At 32.8% G+C, this 13443-nt stretch overlaps 1 pseudogene; it reads left to right on the top strand.

Moving 5' to 3' along the window:
- Window positions 1-1040: 1040 nt before the first annotated feature.
- Window positions 1041-2688, top strand: LOC133832450 (TOM1-like protein 3; annotated as a pseudogene).
- Window positions 2689-13443: the final 10755 nt, after the last annotated feature.

Here is a 13443-nt window from a genome sequence, read left to right as displayed (position 1 = left end):
TGTAGATTGATATGATAAAAAACCCATGGGGTTGGTCAACGTTCTGACTGTTTTGGAGTAGATTTTTTGAGCAATGGATACTTGTAATTTGTAGGGCTGAAACTAATTATTGGTTTTGGTATGATACTTCATTACATATATTGAGAGTACTTTTAAGTTAAATGCCTAAGGGGTGAGAGTTTTGACTGGTTTCTGCAATGAGCTACAAGTTTGTTTCTTTTGACTGGTTTTATAATTGATGACACTTGCTGGTTGCTAATGCTTATTTGGACAGCTATATCTGATCCTTTGGGTGTTTATGTTTTTTCAATAATATATAATGGTCTCACAGTTTATGTTTGTGAGCATGTTGTTTTCTGAGTTTCCACCCCCCTTTCCCTCTAAAGCTTCAATAATATACGGGAGAGGATACTTTAGTCTCAAATTTCAGTAAGTTGATTTTCTCCTCTCCTTTTCTTTGTCATAGCTGTAGTTGATTTGATAATAAAGAATGTTGGCTGATGTGAAAAATGGAAGAACAAATGGAATTCTGTAAGTTGTTTTCCCTTTTGTCTTCGTGCAATTTGATCTTTTAAGTGTCTCAGGTTTTAGTTATTATATGTATTTTATGACCAGTTCATTGTTCCATTACTGTACCTTTTATAGATTATGTTCCCTCTTGGGTTTTCCCCCTTGAAGATGGTTAGATTATCTGTAAATGTTAATTTGGACATAGAAGGGCACTGTTTACTTTTGGTTAAAGTTGTGTATTTGGTATTTTCTGTATTTAGTTTATAAATAATCTATTAGGACATATTTTGTGCGTACTCATTGCATAGGTGGTTGTATTTAAGTTTAACCATCTTTCTGTTGTTGCTGGGCGTTATCTAGTTTTTGTTTTCTTTTCGTGATTTTGATATAATTTAGACACTTGTTTGGCGAGTGGGATATTTAATTAATTGATTTCTATCAGAAATTGCAAATGTTTGATTTGTATCCCCAAATTTGGATTATTTTGTCTTAATGGTGGATTTAGTATATAGAATTTGAGAATGGTTAGAAAAAAATAGTAGTGATGATCATTCATAGGTATATGTTTGCGTCTTCTGTTTTGAACTAAATTTGATGATTGAATTTGTGGGTCTTTTTTGTTTTACGGAAAATTTGAGGACAGGAGACTTAACTGAAGGGAAGAGACATGGCTGGTAATGCTGCAGCCTGCGCCGAGAGGGCAACTAGTGATATGCTGATTGGTCCAGAATGGGCAATAAACATTGAATTATGTGATATTATTAACATGGACCCTGGGTACTTTCTATTTATCTTTTTGGTGGAATGCTTGTGTATGTCTTTTGTTGTTTTTTGTACATTTGTTGATCCTAAATTTACTTTCCAATTTTATAGCCAAATTATACTTGTATTGATTTGCAGGCAAGCAAAAGATGCCTTGAAGACACTCAAGAAGCGTCTTGGCAGTAAAAATCCAAAAATACAACTTCTGGCTCTTTTTGTTAGTATTTCTTTATACATATAAGAATATATTTATTTGTTTTTTGTACTTGTTTGACATGTGGGTTTTTCGTCATATTCATTATGATGTCATTTTAAGTCATTGTAAGTTTCTCTTATTCAAAATATAACTTAAATTTTTTATTATATGAATCAGTTGTTGCTGCTATGTTTTACTTTCAATCAAGCAACCATTGCTCAATTGTGATGCAATTTTCATTGAATGTTTTGATCTAGGCTTTAGAAACTCTCAGCAAAAATTGTGGTGAGAGTGTTTTCCAGCAGATAGTTGAGCGTGATATCTTACATGAAATGGTTAAAATAGTAAAGAAGAAGGTACCCTAATTTTCTTCTGATCCTATTTGTTTTTCTTGTCCTTTCACTGTGAATCTCTCCTATGCATTCCTAGTAAATCTAACTTGTCCGATGCAATTGTTTAAATTCTGCAGCCAGACTTGAATGTGAGGGAAAAGATACTAATCCTAATTGACACATGGCAAGAAGCCTTCGGGGGACCTTAGGGGAGATATCCTCAATACTATGCAGCATATAATGAACTGAAGGTTGTTAGTTTATTAAATGTTATTTTAGCATGTTAAGCTTGATACACAATTTTCTCTTGTTAATTACTTCGTCAGCCAAGGCATTTGGGCAAAAGCTTATTTAAGTTGATTAAAGTGTAAATATCATATGATTAACCTTTTTTTTTTGCTTTCTGCTTTATGTGAGATATGCAATAGCATGGGTTGCAGATGAATGTGAATGTTAGTTATACATGGTTATACTAGCCTACAAGGTATATATATGTTGAAGTTGAATCCCTCAGTGTTGTCCTTGATGCTTAAGTTATGATGAATGTTTTGCATCTGTGTTTGGATGGGTTGTATTAATTCTATGTGTTCCTTTTTCTGTTTAGAGTTTTTATAGCTAATGTGCTACTACAGTATTTGGAAAGGAACCTATTTTGATTTCTTAACTCACTTTTATAATAAAGTATTCTAAGTAATCTATGTATAAATATATATATCACAGGCTGCTGGAGTTGAATTCCCACCTCGAGAAGAGAGCAGTGCACCATTCTTTACTCCACCCCAGACCCAGCTAATAATTTCTCTTGTTACTGAATACAATGATGCTGCTATTGAGGCATCTTTACAGTCTGATGCTTCAGGCCTCAGGTACTGTCTCGATGACAACTGAATTTTGTTTGTCATAAACATTTATTCAAATTCTTGGTACGTATTAGGTTTTATTTTCTTATATTAAACACAAGATAGATGCAAAATAAATTTCTAGCAAAGACTGGTTTTTTTCTTATTAATAAATTGGGATATGATTCTCCTTCCACCCATGTTTTCCTGGACATGTTCAATATAATTGAATTTTTATGTGGGAGATACATCCTTTGATGCGTAATTGTACTTCAGATTTGCAACAGTCTGACTCATGTAAATGTAATTATACTAATAAAATTGAAGTCAACACCCGATCATTGAACTTGTTCAAGTAATATTCTAAGGGAAAAAATGTGGTAACCACTTAACAACCCTGCTTACAGACCTAGGTATTAGCATTTGATTAGAGTTTGTCGTGACTCTTTTTCGGTTCCTTATCTCACCTTTAAAGGACAATCACCACCAAAGTGTTACCTCATTAAATTATCATATTTTTTTTCTTAGTTATTTAAATTAAGGGTGAGGAAATACCATTATATCACTACCACATCAAAAGTTGATGATTTTTTTATCTCAGTTGTAAACTTGAAAAACTTGGTTATGCATCTTGTGATCACTGCAAAATTGTTCCGTGCAATTAGCTTCCTATTCATTATCAAAGAATTAATATTGTAGCACTTTTTTTAAATTTTCTTTATGAACATAGCTTAGCTATTAGACGAATTTATGTAATGGAGAGTTTTATTGTGGGTCAAATTTATATAATTCACGGCTCAAGTAAATGTCTGGGTGCATTGTACAAAAGAGAAAAATTTAACTTTTCATTCCCCTCTGAGAAGTAAATGGCTGTTTCTATTTATTTCTTTCTCAATTTAGTTTTTCTGCTGCTTTTGCTGCCTCTTGTCGTTGTATTTAAGAGTTTTGTTGTTCTTTTTATTTTGTGAGCTCTAGTTTCCAAGGACTCTATAGTGGGTTTGGATAGTTTCTTGGTTGTAAGAGTTGTAATTTTTTTTTTAATAATGACTCCTAATTAAAGGTCGAATGATGTCGATAGTTTATTAATTGGTATGTAAATTTGCTTTCATTTTAGTGGCTTCATTGGATTTCAAATTGAAAGGAACTTTATTTGTAGCAGTTTGCAAGAGGTATGTTCTCTTTTATTTTTGTTAAAATATTTTTCAAATGTTAGAGGAGTTTGAATATCTTAGATATTCATCCATGGTGAAGTAGGTCCTGAGATTATTATTATTGTGTGCTGCGGTGATAACGGAAGGTTAAGAATTTGTGTGCTACGGCGAGATAAGGAAGAAAACTTGTGTGTTGTTTGAATATTTTGAATTGATAATGATTGATCGTTGGTTAATAAATATGGCTGAAATGTTTTCTGATTTTCTGTTAGTTATTTGATGTATATCTAATAAACTTCAAAAACTCACAGAAATTTGAAAGTAGAATCCAATCCCATGTGGGGAAATGTATTAGGATAATTATAAAAACAGCTTCTTGCAATTCAAAAACTTGGGTAATAAAATGTAAAACATTTTTTAGTTCAAGGCCAGTACATAAAATTTTTTAGTTTGAATATATACATCAAAAACCAAATACAAAAGAAAGAGTAACATCCCATTAACAAAAGAACTATTTATGAGAAAAGGAAAAAAAAAACTCAATTGGAATATGATACAGGTTCTAGGCAACATGTAATTAGTAATAACCCCAAAAAGATTATACTACTCCTCTCAAGATGTATTGTAACTCACATGATATAGACAACAAAATTCTGAAACCTCAATTAAAAACATATTAACACCTTTAATATGCATATTTTTTAGGCAAACTTCCCCTTTTAACATTAGATAGATTTCTCCTCTTTACTCTACAAGAATGCTAGCCATTATGGGGAGAAAACATCTGATGCTTGTTTTTAGTGAAAAGAAAGAAACAGTTGCTTTGCCACTTCATTGAACTTCCAATGGAAAAAAACAATAATTTCAAACTTTTAAACATGAAAAATGCAGCAGCAAAGTGTGTCTTGACTTTGCTGTGCTAACACCAATTAGCTAACTTAGTAGTTACTAATTTGATCATTTCTGGCCAACAGAAATACAGCAGAATATTCCTAAAGAAAAGAAAGAATAGAATACAAAATTGAGTTTACAAGAACCTGTGCATTCATGTCCAAGAAAAAAGTCACTCAGTAATGATTTTAACACTAACTTATTTTTACACACCATTAAGACACAATGGCTCCAATATTTACATGTTATTAACTCTTATCGAAACCCCATGAGCACAGAATATTAAAAAGTATCCCAAAAATCAGAATTTCCCTTAACTTTATGGGAAAAGTGGGGTAACAATGGCAAACTTAAAAACTATGTTGTTGTAGAACCTAAACTCACCCTGGTTTAATAACCTGTAGCAATATGGAAGCACAGCCACAAATGGACTGAGCTTGAGATGCTCCGAAAGCAGCTCAGATAGATATCTGACACCACAAAACAAAAACAAAAACAGAGTCAAGATCGAGCTTTATATACAAAAATCATCATAACTCATACGATTCCCAATTAAATTATGCAAAACAAACAAACATTAATACTATATCAAAAAAAATTTATTAAGAATATAATATTTATATAACTAAATAGAAAGATTAGAGAGATTCTCATAATAAATATATTTCTTCTATATAAAAAGTATACAAATAACTTAAGTTTTTTATTATAGTTTTCCCCTGGTCAAGACAAGTCATTTTCACATGGTAGTTTAATGTTCTGTTTGTATCCCAGGAAACTAAACTTTTTATGGTATTCCAGTTTGTTTTTCCAATAAAATCTATGAAGAGAAGAGAATAAATGTTAGTGAACTGGTATCATGGAATTTGGTTTTGAGATTGTTACCTTTGGAGTAAGATAATGAATAAGTTGCATTTTCAGCTCCATTTCGTATGGACAGATAGGAGCTTTTCTCAGTAATATTATATTTCTGTCTTATCTCTCTCTCTATATACTCATCAATGGGTTCTTACTCCTCAAACTACTACTCATCGTAAAACAATTAACGGTGTGGCCCATTAGCTCAAACTTTAACTTGATCTTCAATACATGTGCATAACAAGTATTGAGTGCAAATGGATCAAAATGATTATGACTATAATCATCTCTGCTGATAGTGTTGTGAATCCTTAATCAAATACAATTGATCAAATAGCTTAAGAATAATCTTATAGAACTTTAGACAGAGAAAATTAAAAAACAGAGGTGAGAAGAAGAAGAGAATTTGAATGAAATAGCCACTTTCTTTATTGCTGAATATCAATCCACATTACAATCTTGAAAGTCTTCTATATTAGTTTGTTTACAAGATTACAGAGCTAATACAATGTAAATTTTCATTAAAAATAACCTGTACAATGTAATGTCTATTTATAGACAATTATACTTAACTAACATTACTAAGAAGAGTAAAATAGTTAAGTTGTTAGTGACTGAAATGAACAGGTCAGCATAGCTGACCGAACCAATTCCTACAGATAGTATTAGTAATTTTTAGAATAACCAGATACTACAACATGTAGCAGCTTAAACTTTTCCTATATAGTAGTTCCTAGATGTTGCAATAGATCATTTCAATTATCAAGTGTAATTGCTCTGATGCATGGGCGTATGTTATTTGCAGTGCATATAAGTAGACTATTATGGATTTAATAAAAAGAAACCCATTATAATTCATATACATCTTGACCACTACAGTTGCATCACACCTTATATAGTCAGCTGCTCAAATACTAAAACCAAACTAAATCACACCTTTATAGTTCAGCAGAATACTCATCCATAGAAGAGAATCATCTGAGAGTCAAAGTAGAGTCCAAGCCTCACTATATTTAGGCAAAAAGGAAAGAAAGAGAAAAACTGATAGTCACAATAGAATTATAAATTTATATTAGAAAATAGAATCAAAATTATGATCCAGAAACATAAACATGAAGGAAACTGTCTGTCTATAACTGTGTACAAAAACCATTATCCCTTCTAATAGTACAAAGACTAGAACCAATATATAAAATGGTTCTGAACTGAACCGAGCATCTTGCTCTTTAAGAAACTTGTCTCCAAGCATCCGAGCAAGATTCAAGCCTGAAGAAGAGGCAAAAAGTGACTACTTCTTTATTTAAGATTATGGTAGTCTAAAAAAAAAAAAATGAAGTTTAAGTACCGCATAATCATGTTTCCCCATCTCTCAGTGGCTCTCCTCTTTCTTCCATTCTTAGTCTTTCAGTATGACTGACTACTCTATGGTCCTCCGTCATCTTAATCGTTTTCCCATTGGCACTGCTACAATTAAACATATTCAGTATAAATTATCATGCTGCTGGTATAAATTACAATGCAGGTACTTCTATAATTATATTTGGACCACATCTAATAAGTATTAAACAATAATAATTTTACAGAGATATATTTAAGGAAGACAAAAATAACATGATACGTGAAAGTAGTTACTAAACTGTATTAAAACATCATAAGTTCATTGTCATGATCATGTGTGCGTTAATGTGTTTCATCAATTGCTTAAGTTTATTCTAAGTTTGTGATTTATTTGAATTTCATTGCTAGTTGGGTTGGTTCATGATATTTTAATTTTATAGAGATATATTTAAGGAAGACAAAAATAACATGATACGTACTTCATAACACATGCTGAGTCCCCCACATTTGCACATTGTGCAAAGAAATTTTTAGCACCATCAGTCCATACCAGAAGCACTGTTGTAGTACAACCCTGGGTAAAACTAGTTATATTAGCACAAACTATAGCATTATCACATTCATCACTACACAAAATTATCAAAAAGATATCAAGTGGATATATGAATACACCATATATGTAATAATTTATATTTATGTTTTTTTTTATTTTATGATTTTCCTGCTTGCTGTGCACATTTATAGGGCCGGTGACTTTCTTTTTAAATATATCATGTACACACTAAAACAAGAGTTTCAAATAATAATAACAATACTAAAACGTATACATACATATGTATATGCTCTAACATTGTCTTATCTTCTTCTCTGTTTTTCAAATAATAATAATAATGCAATACAGTTTTATGAGATTAGTGAATAGTAGTTCGAGTAGACAATTATTAAAAAAATTAAATCAGAGTTCGGGTTGATTGTCTAAAAATTTGGATTTGTGAAATGTTTTATTCAATATCTATGTGTCTTTGAGTGAAGCCCAATTAGTTGTGTTTCTTTTGGTTTGTGTGAATGAAGTTTATTTTTTCTTTATAGTGGCTATAGTTTAGGTATTTATCAAGATCTATTTAATATTTTATATTTTATTAACTAAAAATACCCAACTATTGTTGAAGCCATGTGAGTGCCATGGCCATTTTAATCTCTTGGGGATAAATATTCCCCTGTATTGGTTCTGTTTATAGGCTTATTTTCTTATGTCGTGAATTTACTTATGAATCTGTGAGCACCAATAATTTTTGTGTTGTAGATTGTATGGTTAACCTCATCTCTTTCTTGGCAGGTACCTCTCTATTATGATGGGATTGGGGGCATACATTTGTCATTAAAACTTTCTGACTCTAGCCAAACACCTATAGAGGTATGGATTAGTTTGAGTTGTAGTATCAATTATAGTTGTTATTTCACTAATATCTGCATTAACATCAATGGCTCCAAATGCAAAATATTAGATTGGATTGGATCTAGAGAAATTGTTGCAGAAGGTTATTTTATTTCAAGTGACCCAAAGGATGAGGTTCACCATGTTCCTCTCGGGCCTCGTGCTATGAAAGTGGGGATAGATCTTGTGAGAAAGAATGATGCATTTCTATGGAGGCCTTCAACAGTTATGTCTAATATAGAAGATGTTATAGGTAGTATAATTGCATGGCCAGCTGATAAAGTTATAATTAGGTAATTAACTTTTTTTATGTACCCTTTTAGTTTACTATAACTTTAAGTTGAAGCATTAATTATTTAAAGTTTGTTGTAGCTAAGCAAATGGACTCACAACAAAGACAAGTGCACAAAGGATGATGAATTGAAGGATGGAGCAAGTTTCGTTTACTTTTGTGTATCTTGTAATGTTTCTATTTTTCATTTTTGAAGTAAAAATTGTTCAAGATTATAAAACTTTATTATGTTATGCTTTCAAACTTAAGTTAGAACTAAGATCTCATGAAGTAGACACATTCATGGTTTGAATTAGTTATTGTATAATGTAATACTTATGGTTTATCAATCTATTGATAATTACATTTTATGATTAATTTTGAATTTTTTTTATCAAAATACAATAATGAAAATCTTTTAATTAAAAAAAAACCATATAAGTATACTTATCAAAATAAAATTTAAAATTTTATTACTATATGTTATGATTTAAAAACATATTATAAGCGTAAAAAATCATTATGGTTTATATAATATAACAAACTAAAAATGTTATCAAAATAATCAAATGTAACAGTTGAAAAGTGTTATGAAAAAAGTATAAGATTAAATTTCAAATTTATAACCAAAAACTCTATCTAAATGTTATTATTTGAATATTATAGCACCTAAAAATGTGTTATTGAATAGTTTAAGATAACACCGAACATAACATTCAAATATTGTTATAGAAAACACTGGACTTTTAATAACAGGGGCTATGTTAGGATTTTCAGAAGTGTTATCAATAGTCCCGGTTAGCAGTTTTTAAGTGTTATGAATACTTTTTTTTCTTGTAGTGTATCCAAAATTGACCTGGTAAACTTTAATAATTCTAATTGATAATTAAATCGATTAATTGAGACTATCCAGATGATTTTATCTAAGGTACAGTGGGGACCATGGGCGTATAAAATCATGCTCCAATAAGTTATCATAAATTTAACAAATAAATTTACTAACTTATTAATTCCTCGTGACTCCACTATAGACTCGGAATTGCACTCTTGAATTCATAGAACGCTCTACAACCAATATAGATACGTTATTAATTATCCATTGTTACAACTATAATTTTCACTCAATCCTCTATAGACGGTCTACAATGAGATGGGACTAAAAATACCATTTTACTCCTCATTGTATTTTATCCTTAAAACACTTAGTTCCTTGTAAATGATATTTCAGTAAACTAATATTAATTACCAAAATGAGATCTCTATCATTTAGCACCTTGAACAAAACTAAAAAGAAACCATTATTTTACTTCTTGATCAGAAGCAATAGATGTTCATATGTAACGCCCTGGATAACCAAGACCGTTACACTATGTAGTTAAAATAGTGCATGACTTGCTAAACAAGTCATTTGATTGAAAATGTGATCCTAAGGTCAACAATCAGATTAGGGTTAAAAGATTTTGATCATAAATGGATAATTTTCATTAAAATAGATGTTTGGTACATGGGATCCCAAAAACGGGGTTTAAGAGACAAAGCTACAAAATTCTCAAAAGTTATATACAATTCATTGGTCATTCTAATGGAAAAATACAAATTTTAGGTTCTGTCCCTATACTTTCCCTTGGTCATGGCAGACAAGCAACTAACAATGTACACCTCGCCCCGAGAGCTCTCCAACTCATGGTTGATCCATCTTACCCTTGCCTTTACCTGCACCACGTAGCACCCGTGAGCCAAGGCCCAGCAAGAAAACCATAACAGTAAAACATAATCAGTGATGATAATCCATCAATCATAAAACAGTCATCCAGATATTCAACAAGTCATAGACATCAAACTACTAACAGTGAACATATACATTCAGAAATTTATCTCAATCAATATGCAATACTCATGGTCGGTGCCCTTAGGTCACGCCTTCTGTTTACTCTACTGACTCTATCTTGCTTAGGACGAGTCCAATGTTTATCTAGCTGACCCCGACTAACAGTGGCCAAGCCGCGTCCTATGCGCAAATCATCAACCCTGACTCTCTTAGGTCATTCATTTCATGTTCACATAACGATATCATAGTTATAAAACACATACATATCAAGATACAGGGAATCTCAGTCCCAACACAGCCACACACGAGTGTAGTTTTCTTACCTTGAATTTCGAGCGGAGATAATAGAATAGTTCCGAGCATGATCCTCAGTCATGAGCCTTGGCGATAAACCTAGTCACAGTGGCCAATGGGTAATCGTCAACCTCTAATCCAAATAAATACTTAGGAGACAAAAACTAGCCTCCGGGACCTCAATTTCTACTAAACTGGGTAGTAGAAATTGTCCCGAGCGCCTAGGTTCGAACCCTCGAGCCTTACCAATTCTAGAAATTATGCCAAGGTAAAAATCCCTAGGGGGGCTGCGACTTGGCCCCAAGGGTCGCAACTTGCCCTTGAGTTAGAGACCGAAAACCCAAACCACAAGGGAGGCGGGCCGCGACTTGCCTCTTAAGGTTGCGGCGCGCACCCAAATCAGAGAGCATACCAAGACCCTTTTGGGCACACGCGCCATAGCGCCCCAGAGCTAGGTCACAGCGCGACCCTTCGAACTCATAAATTATGGGTTTTCTCTATCTCTTTCCAACCAAAAACCACAAAGCTTCAAACCAATTATACTCCCCACTTCGAACTAAATCACAAGAGTGAAACCAAGACTCGAACCATAGATTTTAATCATATTAGAACACAGAAACTCAACCCAACCTACCAATAATTCATCAACTAACTTATACTAAAAAACCCAGAATTCACACATGTTCTAAGCTTCACAACTACTCAGCTCAATTCAGTGAATTAAAGTTGGAATCTTACTTGAATTGGTGACTTAAACTCCTCATAATCCATTGACTGTCTTTAACGTATCCTTTCCTCAGTTTCACCCAGCTTAATTCCCAGCTTGATCATCTATATTTCCTTTTGTTTTCCTTCAACTTCAAGGTACAAGGAGAGGGAGAAAGAGAGAGGGGGTACGTGAGTGAGAGAGGTGAGGGAGAGCTAAGTATTTCTACAACTTTCTGGGTAGTCCCAAGTGTTTTGTCTGAGTTTATTCTTTTCTTAACAAAAGACTATTTTACCCCTTAAGCCTATTAGTTCTCAAATTGTTCCTAGGGGTAGAATGGTCATTTCGCTCCCAGTTCCCGCTAATTTCTCAAGTGTTCCTAACATTCACCCATTAATCCCGTCATCTAATTAATTACCAGATACTTATTCATTACTCAATAAATCCCAAAATATTCTCTAAATTCCCAAAAATACCCATAGGCTCCCCCGAGCCGGGTATTAAACCTTGCTTTGACTATTTCGCTAATCTGCTCACTAGGACCGTCTCGAGCCATATGCTACAAATATATCCACATAATAATGTGGTCTCAACAATTTATCACAAATAATCACATTTATGCCCTCAACAGACCAAAATCACAAATATGCCCTTATAAGCTATAAATGGCCCACATGCATATCTAATACTCATAAACATGCATATCACATAATCATATTAATCATGCATTCCACAAAACCATGCATTTTAACTATTTAATCACACATATACCAATTATGCCCTCCCGACACGCTAATCAAGGCCATTAAGCCTTATTAGTGATTTTGGGTCGTTACATCATATATATGATTAACACTCCCACTCAATTATACTACCGAGTTTCCAAGATGTAAGTATGGGCTAGTCCATAGGGTAATCTGGTAACAAACAAGTCAAAGAACTCAAATAATACAACCGATTAGAATACTAACCCTTCAGAATTGAGATTGAATTGACCTATGGTCAACTATATGATATGACTAGAATAGATAATAATAGTATGTTTACTTATCTTGTCTACTGTCAATATCGGTCCAGTCCGATGTAACAAATACATCTGATCTTATCTACTTTGCTAAAGTTCTGGAAAGAACATAACACTACAATGTGTAAGTAGATCATATCGTAGATTGGCAAGTCAGTGTAAATCATGTGCACTGACTAATCTTAGGACTAACTTATGGTTGAACATACAATCATATATACATTCAACTGTGATTGCATCACTATAAATATGATTAGCTATATGCTCAGGATTTAATAGAAGTTTATATTAAACAAATAATCTTGAAAATAAAACATGTGAGCAAAGTGATTGACCAAGTCAAAAAATGATTGCTATTCTTTTAATGATAATACAATGATATTACAAAGAAATTGGGTTTTAATTAGGGCATAAAAACCCAACAATCTCACCATCCAAACCATAGCGAACTAGGTTCCTAGAAACCCTCCTACTATGACGAGGCTTCATTTAAATTGACTTGTATCGGTTGGACATGAAGTGTGCGAATTTCATCATCAACTTGCGTTAATAACGATGGAACATTGGTTGGAGTCAATTCTTCAACCATCTCTTTTAAAACTACTGTGCTGGGCGGTTTGAAGTTTTGGACAAAGTCATTTTCCAGAAAAGTAGCATTCGTATAAGTAAATACTTTCTTTTCTAAATGACTATAGAATATTCTACCTCGAGTTCCTTTAGGATAGCCAACAAACATGCAAACTTCAGTTCATGGTTCTAGCTTTCCTTCATTTTTCCTATGGACGTGGGCGGGACACCCCCAGATTCTATAATGGCGTAAACTAGGTTCACGACCATTCCATTGTTCTAAAGCTATTTTGGGGATCGATTGGGGAAACTCAACATTTAGAATTTCGTTCGCAGTTTTAATTGCATGTCCCCATATTGAAGTTTGCAGAGTTGAGTAACTAAGGATGCATCTAACCATTTCAAATAAAGTTATGTTATGGCGTTTCGCTACACCGATTT

Source organism: Humulus lupulus, chromosome 4 (genome assembly GCF_963169125.1).
Source record: "Humulus lupulus chromosome 4, drHumLupu1.1, whole genome shotgun sequence".
Taxonomy (NCBI): Eukaryota; Viridiplantae; Streptophyta; class Magnoliopsida; order Rosales; family Cannabaceae; genus Humulus; species Humulus lupulus.
This window is presented reverse-complemented; position numbering and strand designations above follow the sequence as displayed.